Raw genomic sequence first — 10,025 nt, 5'->3', positions numbered from 1 at the left:
CTTTATGAGACGTCGCGCAGACGTCCGACTGTGGCGTGTACTCGTTTCTCACTTTCGATATAAGCCCTTTATGTGACGTCGCTCAGACGTCCGACTGCGGCATGTACTGTCTTTATTTTCTGTTATAAGCCCTTTATGTGGTGTCGCCCCGACGCCCGACTGTGGCATTGTTATTCCGCATTTTCCGCTCGAGGAGTCTTTCAGACACTCGTTTGGCACCTGTATTATTATTCCGCATTTTCCGCTCGAGGAGTCTTTCAGACACTCGTTTGGCACCTGTATTATTATTCCGCATTTTCCGCTCGAGGAGTCTTTAAGACACTCGTTTGGCACCTGTAATATTATTCCGCATTTTCCGCTCGAGGAGTCTTTCAGACACTCGTTTGGCACCCGCATTACTATTCTGCAGTTTTCGCTCGAGGCGTCATTCAGACCCTCGCTTGGCACCCAGTATTTATTATCTCTATGTCTGATCGCTCTGGTTAACTTATTCATGTGCTTCATGTTTGCATTTGTTATACTTTATGTCCGAACTGCCTTGCGAGTACTTTCATAGTACTCACCTGGCTTGTTGATTTGGCCAGATGTTGACGAAGGCGATCTCTTGGATGAAGAGTTTGATAGCGCATCCGACGCCTAGAGGAGTCCCAGTCAGTCCTGCGCGATCCCGGATATTGGTCACTTGTATCGTTTACGCTTCCGCCACCCGCAATAAGTCTTCTCGAGCCTCACTCCGACGCTCGAAGAGTTGTAGTCTTCTGGAATCATATCACTCACTTCGCGATGATATTTCCACCACCGTTATTATCGTGAGTTAGTAGTTTGCCACCCTATCCGCCGTATTGTTTTATCGGCGTGCATGTAATAAATTGTTGGGCAGTCTCTGCTCAACTTTGTATTATATTTAGTACTCCTGGTATTTTTCTTCTGTGACCAATGTATTGTCTATCAGTGAGAAGGAATTCTTCCTCGCTGGTCCGTAACAGGGATTGGTTTCTCAATAATTATTTTATTGAAAAACCGGTCGTGACAAGCTTGGTATCAGAGCCAGGCTGACTGTAGGAAGCCACTAGGTGCGATCGCTAATCGGTTATTAGCGTCTTTTGTGCTTCTTTCAGCATTTTGCAATTGTAGCTATTTTCTGTTGGTCATCATAAATTTATGACATGACTACTCAGAATTTTTGCCTACTTTTGTAGATGGCTGGCAGCAGCTGTGAGAATCGAGTGTTCACCAACGTGCCCGAGGGGTTTGTCAAGCTCCTCGTCTCCATCACCAAGCTCGCGATCGGGCCAGCAGCTCGCCCGGAGTTCACCCTCTATCAGCACAAGCTCAGTGACGACGTGTCTATGCACCAAGCCGTGGTGCAGTTCAGGGGAGGACGATCTGCTGCTCGCCACTTCCGTTTTACGGGAAGGGCCATGCCTACGGAGAGGCATGCCATGCAGATGGCTGCCCGCGAGGCGATAGCTCGCCTTCGGGACATCCTTCCTACGATGAAGACTCGTCGCTACCGCTACCTCCCATGCCATGTGCCTTACACCAGCCACTATGCGTTCGCCTGCCATCGGGGAGAACGAGATGAAGCCATCGAGATGGTTGTGGAATATCTCAAGGCTCTGGAGGAGTCTTTCGACAACCTCGTAGATGATCTTGTGGCTGCCCGCATGGACTTAGTCCGGGGCGGTCCTACCAGCAGGAAGGAGCTTCTCCACACGGCGCCGCCTCTGACACTCGTCTCGTCTTCAGCCTCGTATGCACCGGCCGTTTTGGCCACTGCTCGCCGTCTGCCTACCACTGAGGAGTTCGACCGAGTCATCGCTCCTACTCCAGTCAGAGCCGCACCGCCTGCCGCACGCGCTCTACCGCCAGTCGCCCCCGCACCATCACCGCAGCACAGCGTCGCACGCCAGGAGCCAGCTAGAGAGGAGGAGGTTGATTCTCCTAGACCGCTGAGCCTTGCCCTCGGCAAGGGGAAGGAGATCTTCACCATCTCCGACTGAGAGCGCCGAGTAGCCGCGTGTTATGCCTGCTTGTATGACGTGTTGTTTTTATCTGTACGCTAGTTTGTATTGGTGTGTTTGCTGCCTTCCGGAGTAGTACGCTAGTTTTTAATAACATGTCAGGATTGTGTACGCACAACCTGAGTGCTGTATATGTGTTTGCTTTCGCATGTAAGATTTGTGTTAAGCACTTCTTCTCCGTGAAAATCATTTGTGTTTCTTGAAAACCTTGAAGCCTTTTTAATTATTGCCTTTGCAAGGGTTTTCCTGCGCTACACGGTTTTTCTCATGGGTTTTGCAAATGATACCCCAGACTGGAAAAATGTCTCGCCCTTGGACTCGCTCTATGCCCAATAAGCCAGAAGAGGTTTACGGAACACAGACAGCAACAATTTCACTCAGGGTCAGTCCAGCCAACAGGACAGCGAAGCGGCACTATCTCAAGTGTGCCGTCTCTTCGAGCAAAGCCAGCAACAGCACCAGGAGATGATGAACCATGTCATCAACATGGGAAACCACCGTGAACCCTATCAACCACATTCCAAGTTATCTGAGTTACAGAAGACTCGCCCCTCAACTTTTGCTCACACCGACAGGCCGCTGGAAGCCGATGATTGGCTTCGCGAGATTGAAAGGAAACTGATTATCGCTCAATGCTCAGATCACGAGAATGTGCTTTATGCACCACACTACCTTACTGGAGCAGCCGCAGCATGGTGGGAAAACTTCCTACACATGCACCCCAGGGAACACAACATCACCTGGGAAGAGTTCAAGGAAGGCTTCCGTGGGGCACACATCCCCAGGAGCATCCTAAAGATCAAGAAGAGAGAGTTTGATGACCTGAAGCAAAGAGGCATGTCAGTCACAGAATACAATGGCCAGTTCACCCAACTGTCTCGTTATGCCTACGACGAGCACATGACAGAAAACAAGAAGATGGAAAAATTCCTGGACGGCCTGGCACCAGCACTAAGATGCCAACTGATTGTACACACCTTTCCGGATTTTAAGACGCTGGTGGACAAGGCCATCACCCTGGAGAATGAGCGCCGTAGTCTGGAAGATATCCGCAAGCGGAAGAGGGACAAGACGACTCTTGCCCGCAGCAACCGAGGCAAGACTGAGGTCCCAAGGACAGACACAAGGAGATCCACGACTACTGAGCCAAGACCCGTCGGACAATTTCATGCCAGAGACAAGGAGTTCACATACCGTCCAGGGGTCACCTGCTATGCTTGTGGTCAGCAAGGGCATTATGCTAAACAGTGCCCGAAACCAAGAGACTCGGCACCCAAGCCGAACAATGGTGGAAACAATCCAGCCCCCAAGCGCAACAACTTCAATCCCAGCAACAACCACAGGAAGGGTCACTTGAACCATGTGACCAGGGAAGAAGCGCAGAATGCCCCAGACATCGTGCTCGGTACGTTCCCTGTCAACACAGTACCTGCCACGGTTTTGTTTGATTCTGGAGCTTCCCATTCGTTCGTTTCGAAGAGTTTTGTTTCGCAACATGGTTTTCCGATACTCCCCTTGGAAAAATCTATGATCATCAAGTCCCCCGGAAATAAGCAAATTGCTCAGGGTTACTGCCAAGGAGTGGTCATTGAGTTCGAAGGACTACCATTCCACGCGAATCTCATCGTGTTGGAAAGTAAAGGACTGGATGTCATTTTAGGGATGGACTGGTTGACCACCAACAAAGGATTCATCGACTGTTTCAATCGGACAGTGATTCTCACTCACCATCACGGCAAGACAATAAGAGTTTCCGCTCAAGAAAGGCCACGATCACAGAAACCAAAACTGAACAAAATGGACATTGCAGAACTGAGAAAAGTGCCAGTGGTATGCGAGTTCCCTGATGTGTTCCCGGAAGAACTACCAGGTATGCCACCAGACCGAGAGATCGAATTCAGCATTGAATTAGCACCTGGCACCGCTCCCATTTATAAGAAGCCGTATAGAATGGCACCCTCAGAATTGGTGGAGTTGAAGAAGCAGATAAAGGAATTACTGGACAAGGGGTTTATACGAGCCAGCTCCTCACCATGGGGTTCGCCCGTATTGTTCGCCAAAAAGAAGGATGGGACTTTAAGGCTGTGCATAGACTATCGAGCCCTCAATATGGTCACCATCAAAAACAAATACCCGATGCCACGGATAAATGATTTGTTTGACCAGCTCGCACAAGCTAAAGTGTTTTCAAAGATTGATTTGAGATCAGGATACCATCAACTGAAGGTACGAACGGAAGATATTCCCAAGACAGCTTTCACTTCCAGATATGGGTTATACGAGTTTACGGTGATGCCTTTTGGACTAACGAACGCCCCCGCATATTTCGTACACCTCATGAACAAAGTATTCATGAAATTCATGGACAAATTTGTGGTGGTATTCATTGACGATATTCTGGTTTACTCGAGGACACCCGAAGAGCATGCTGGGCACCTCAGAATGGTTTTGGGAGAATTGAGGAAGCATCAGTTGTACGCCAAATTTAGCAAATGCGAATTTTGGCTAAGACAAGTTGGTTTCTTAGGCCATATACTGAACCAAGAAGGCGTAGCCGTAGACCCAGAAAAGGTCAAGGCCATACTGGACTGGAAACCGCCCGCCAATGTCACAGATGTGCGGAGTTTCCTAGGAATGGCCGGATATTACAGGAGATTTATTGAAGGATTCTCCACTGTGGCAAAACCTATAACACAGTTACTCAAGAAGGACAAGAAATTTGTATGGACAGAAGCATGCGAGCAGAGCTTCCAAGAACTCAAGAAAAAGCTGACAACCGCACCAGTCTTAACTGTGCCAGACATACACAAGAGTTTTGAAGTATATTGTGACGCGTCCCGAAAAGGTCTCGGATGTGTGCTAATGCAGGATGGCAAAGTTGTCGCATATGCCTCCAGACAGCTGCGAAAACATGAGGAAAATTACCCAACACATGACTTGGAACTAGCAGCAGTTATACATGCACTCAAGGAGTGGAGGCACTTTCTGTTGGGAAATCGCTATGAAATATATACAGACCATAAGAGCCTCAAATATATTTTCACACAGCCAGAGCTGAATTTACGCCAACAACACTGGTTGGAACTGGTCAAGGACTATGACGTCGGTATTCACTACCACCCAGGAAAAGCAAATGTAGTGGCCGATGCCCTTAGTCGAAACCCCAGCCCGGACAGTGACGGTCAGCAAAGTTTGAGGCCTGAGTTTCAGCGAGAGTTCACTCGGCTCAACATGATGTTAGTCTCTGAGGGCACCATATCGAACCTGGAGATACAACCCACCCTAGTGGAACAAATCAAGAAGGCTCAACAGGGACACCCCAGTATCGAAGGCATAAAGAAGAAAATGAACCGTAGTAAGACTTCAGAGTTCGTCACAGACAGTGAAGGAACATTGTGGTACCGAAACAGACTTTGCGTACCTAACATTGAGGAACTCAAGCAACAGATCTTGACGGAAAGCCACACCGCTCCATACTCGATCCATCCTGGAGGAACCAAAATGTACAAGGACATCCAGGAAAGATTTTGGTGGCACGGTATGAAAAGAGATATAGCCACATTCATTGCTTGTTGCGATTCATGTCAGCGCATCAAGGCCGAGCACCAAAAGCCTGCAGGGCTACTCCAGCCTAACAGGATACCGGAGTGGAAATGGGATGAAATCGGAATGGACTTCATTGTCGGATTACCCCGATCGCAACGCGGAAATGACGCCATATGGGTCATCACAGACCGACTAACCAAGGTTGCTCATTTCATTCCCGTGAAGACTACCTACTCCACACAGAGACTGGCAAAACTTTATCTCTCCCGTATAGTTTGCTTGCATGGAGTCCCGAAGACTATAATATCAGACCGAGGCACCCAATTCGTCTCCAAATTTTGGGAACACCTACAACAAGCTCTGGGCACGCAACTAGCTTTCAGTACAGCATACCACCCTCAGACAGATGGACAAACAAAGCGTGTAAACCAAATCCTAGAAGATATGCTAAGAGCCTGTGTGCTCACCTATGGATCCAGTTGGGAAGAGAGTTTGCCGTATGCCGAATTTGCGTACAACAACAGTTACCAAGCCAGCTTGCAAATGGCACCCTTTGAAGCATTGTACGGACGGAGGTGTCGTACCCCATTGAATTGGTCAGAAACAGGTGACAGCCGTATCTTCGGCCCAGATATGCTTAAGGAGGCCGAGGAAAAAGTTAAACAAATCAGGGACAGACTCAAGACAGCACAGAGCCGACAAAAGAGCTACTATGATCAGAAGCATCGTGAGGTCAGCTTTGAACCTGGTGATTCCGTATACCTCCGAGTATCTCCTATGAGGGGTCTGCAACGGTTCAAAATTAAGGGGAAGCTAGCCCCAAGATTTATTGGACCATTTTGTGTGAAGGCACGAAGAGGCACGGTAGCCTACCAACTAGACCTACCCAAGGAGCTGTCAGACGTCCATGACGTATTCCACGTCTCGCAGTTGAGGAAATGTGTGAGTAACCCGGAGAAACATGTACCTCATGAGGACATTGATATGCAACCAGATCTCACCTACAGAGAAAGGCCAGTAAAGATTTTAGAAGAGTCTGAACGGAGGACCCGTCAGAAAACGACAAAGTTTTTCAGGGTCCAGTGGAGCAACCACACTGAGGATGAAGCCACATGGGAAAGGGAAGATTTCCTCCGAGCAGAGTATCCATATCTATTTGAGGATCAGCAGAAATCTCGAGGACGAGATTTTTCCTAAGGGGGTAGGTGTTGTGACACACAAGTTTTTATTTGGATTTTTTTCAAAAGATTTTATTTGACTTAAAGGGAGTGATTTAAAAAATTTTCTTCAAGAGAACTCTCACTCTCAAATATTTTTTTTATGGCAAAAGTTTTGTTTGGATCCACCCAAGATCTTCCTTTGGTCTTGGAGGTCCTTGCTTTTCATTTGGGCTCAAGACAAAATGTTTTTTCATTTGAGAAAATAACCTTTGAAATATTTTTGAGAATGCACTATGGCTTTTGGAAAGTCCTTTGCCACTTTCAACTATTCCTTCTTGCCATGGCATAAGTGCAAATCTTCTCTCCTAACCTTTCCCTCACCTCTGGATCATGATTTACATCAAATCCAGCAAGTTGAACCTCCTCATGTGATCATTTCCATTCAAATTCTATTCAAATAAATTTCTGTCTTCTCTTATAGCACTTGGAGATTTACAAAGGTACCCTATTGTCTGTTTTGATTTTTGGCCCCAAGCTTCTTTCCCCTCCTAGTCCTTTGAACCCTCAACCTGGAACCATGAAGATCCACTGGTCTCCAGTTCAAAAATTTCAAACTACATCAGCTGCAAGTTTGGACCAGATTTGGCAAATTTGGTGAAATTCATTCAAAACTTTCTCCAAAAATTCCAAGTAAATTCATGCAGCCCCTGGGTGCTTTGAGTGATCATCTCACCAAGTTACAGCTCCAGAAAAATTATACCTCTTTACCAAAACCTACTGTCGAACACCTGCAGTGCATGGTCATGTCAAGTTTCAGTTAAGTTCAGACAACACTGCAGTGGCTGCTGTCGTTTTCTTCAGAAACGGGCGTCGATCTCGCCAGTACCCTCGCGTCGCCTTGCTCCTCGTCCTCGCCCTCTCGTTCCTGCACCGCACGAGTGCCTGGCATCTTGCGGGCGTCGGCGACGAGCAGCAGAAGGTGCGCCGCCCCGTGACCGACGCCGGCGGCGGCTTTGCGGACGCCAGCGGGAGACACGGCGCCGCCGACTCCACCCAGTGCCGCCCAAACCACCGAAGCCCGCCGCGTGGTCGTCCACTCCCCCGAATGCGCTGCCGCTCTCGTCGTGAACCCCAGGGCGCGGAGCGCGCTCTCTGCCGCCGTTGAGCCCGTGCGGTCACCTCACCGTGGGCAGACGCCATTACGCTAGGGCCAGCTCCGTTTAGCTGCAAAATGAGTCCCGTAACATCCACTGATGTTGCTCGACCGCTCAAACCCCCTGCCAACCCACTGCTCCGCCGTAATCGCTCGCCGGAGATTCTCCGTTCACGGCCACCCCGTCGATATGCCTATAAATAGGGGCCCCGAGCTTCAACTCGAGCACCCACCAGCCCTACACTTCCCCTAGAGCACGCCCAGCCACTGGAAGAGCCGCAAGGGGGTCTCCTTCCTCGACTCCGGCCGCCGCGATCCGCCACGGGATCCAGCCCGATTCGCCCCCGTGTGTGCTCCGCAGCCCCCATTCTCTTGCCAGTAGCTTCACCTTGCATCACCCGTTCTGACCCGCGCCTCAATTCGTACCTTGCAGCCCTCCACCGGAGTTCCCCAACCTCACCCGAACCGCCGTCCGCCGGAGATAGTGTCGCCGTCGACGTGGTGCTCCCCGTTGGACGAGTCCACCACCCACCGACGCGGAAGAAGACACTGAAGCTCTTGGTACCCTCCGTTTCTCCTAACTCGCCGTGGTTCAACGCCGGCGTCCACCGCCGTCTTCGGGCGCCGGCGAGCTTTCAAACCTGACATGCGGGCCCCACGTGTCAGCCTCTACATTATTTCCCCGAACCGTTTTCTGTTGGCGCCTTCGGGCAAAATACGTTTTCTCCTTGCGCTTGCGCATTCCCAGCCGAAGCGTTTTCTGTTTTCTCAGTTAAAACCCTGGAACTTTTCTGTTTCATTACAGAAAGGTCCCTGGACAGAAACCTTTATAACTTTTTAATAAAAAGGTATTTTTGAGTGATTCTTTTTCTGTCAATCTCCAAATTTTGTCTAGTTTTTTATGGAATTTATTTGAAAAATATTTGGCAAAGTTTCTGTGCATGTGTTGGTTTTCATGTTAGTACCCCGTTTCGTGATTGCCGTAGGTTCCGGGAGAGGGGACGGAGCCGCGAACTTCGCCGAGCTAGACTCCGACTTCTCTGAACCAGGCAAGCATGTTTGAACATTTGATATGGCAGATGTTTTGCATGTTCATGTGAAAGTTTGTGCGTGGCACGTGAGTGTCGATAAATACCCCGTTGCTTGTAAGGCAACGACCCGGTTGTTCCGAAGTTGCGATGACCTCTGATGAGAGGTGGCCTAATCATGTGGTGACATGAAGGGCGGCGAGGTGGTACTGTTGTAGCATGCCAGCCTTGCGTCATCCGACTTCCTTCGACGTTAACGTGGTTGGAGCCACGTTATCGATCTTTCCCCGCATGTTCCAAAGTTGCAATGACCTCTGATGAGAGGTGGCCTAATCATGTGGTGACATGAAGGGCGGCGAGGTGGTACTGTTATAGCATGCCAGCCTTGCGTCATCCGACTTCCTTCGACGTTAACGTGGTTGGAGCCACGTTATCGATCTTTCCCCGCATGTTCCAAAGTTGCGATGACCTCTGATGAGAGGTGGCCTAATCATGTGGTGACATGAAGGGCGGCGAGGTGGTACTGTTGTAGCATGCCAGCCTTGTGTCATCCGAATTTTCCGACGTTAACATGGTTGGAGCCGTGTTATCGTCCCTTCCCCTTTCCGTGCTACCACATGTCTCATTGCCAGGATACGGTTTAGTAAGTTGGTAACCTCTTTCCGTGTACACACCAAACAGAGAGGCCGGGATGATGGTACCTTGGCCCAGGATTAAAGCCAGTCATTCGGTCAGGGGGCATGGGTGTTTCCGGTTGGGACCGTAAGGGGGGCACCCCCTTATAGCGCGCGTATAGAAATTTGATCCCATGCTACGCGAGGTTGTAGCCTCCCCGACTCAGGGTTTTTCCTGAATGTTGCCGAGGGTGATCCCTGGCTTCGGATGGTTAAATTGGGTGTGTACTAGTTAGACGTGTTCCTTCCAGAACACCGTAGACGGAACTAGTCCCCGTGACTACTGAAATCCGTTGGCTGTGATTAAGTACAAACTCTGCAGAGTCAATTCTTTCCAAATCATCGTATCCATGATCAGTAATGTAGACTTTATATCCAAATCTATCCGTGTGAAATGACTTGCCCCGGTGAACAAGCTCAAGTGGTAAAATTCAATTTCA

Source organism: Triticum aestivum, chromosome 7D (assembly GCF_018294505.1).
Source record: "Triticum aestivum cultivar Chinese Spring chromosome 7D, IWGSC CS RefSeq v2.1, whole genome shotgun sequence".
NCBI classification, from domain to species: Eukaryota; Viridiplantae; Streptophyta; class Magnoliopsida; order Poales; family Poaceae; genus Triticum; species Triticum aestivum.
Note: the sequence above shows the minus strand (reverse complement) of the source record.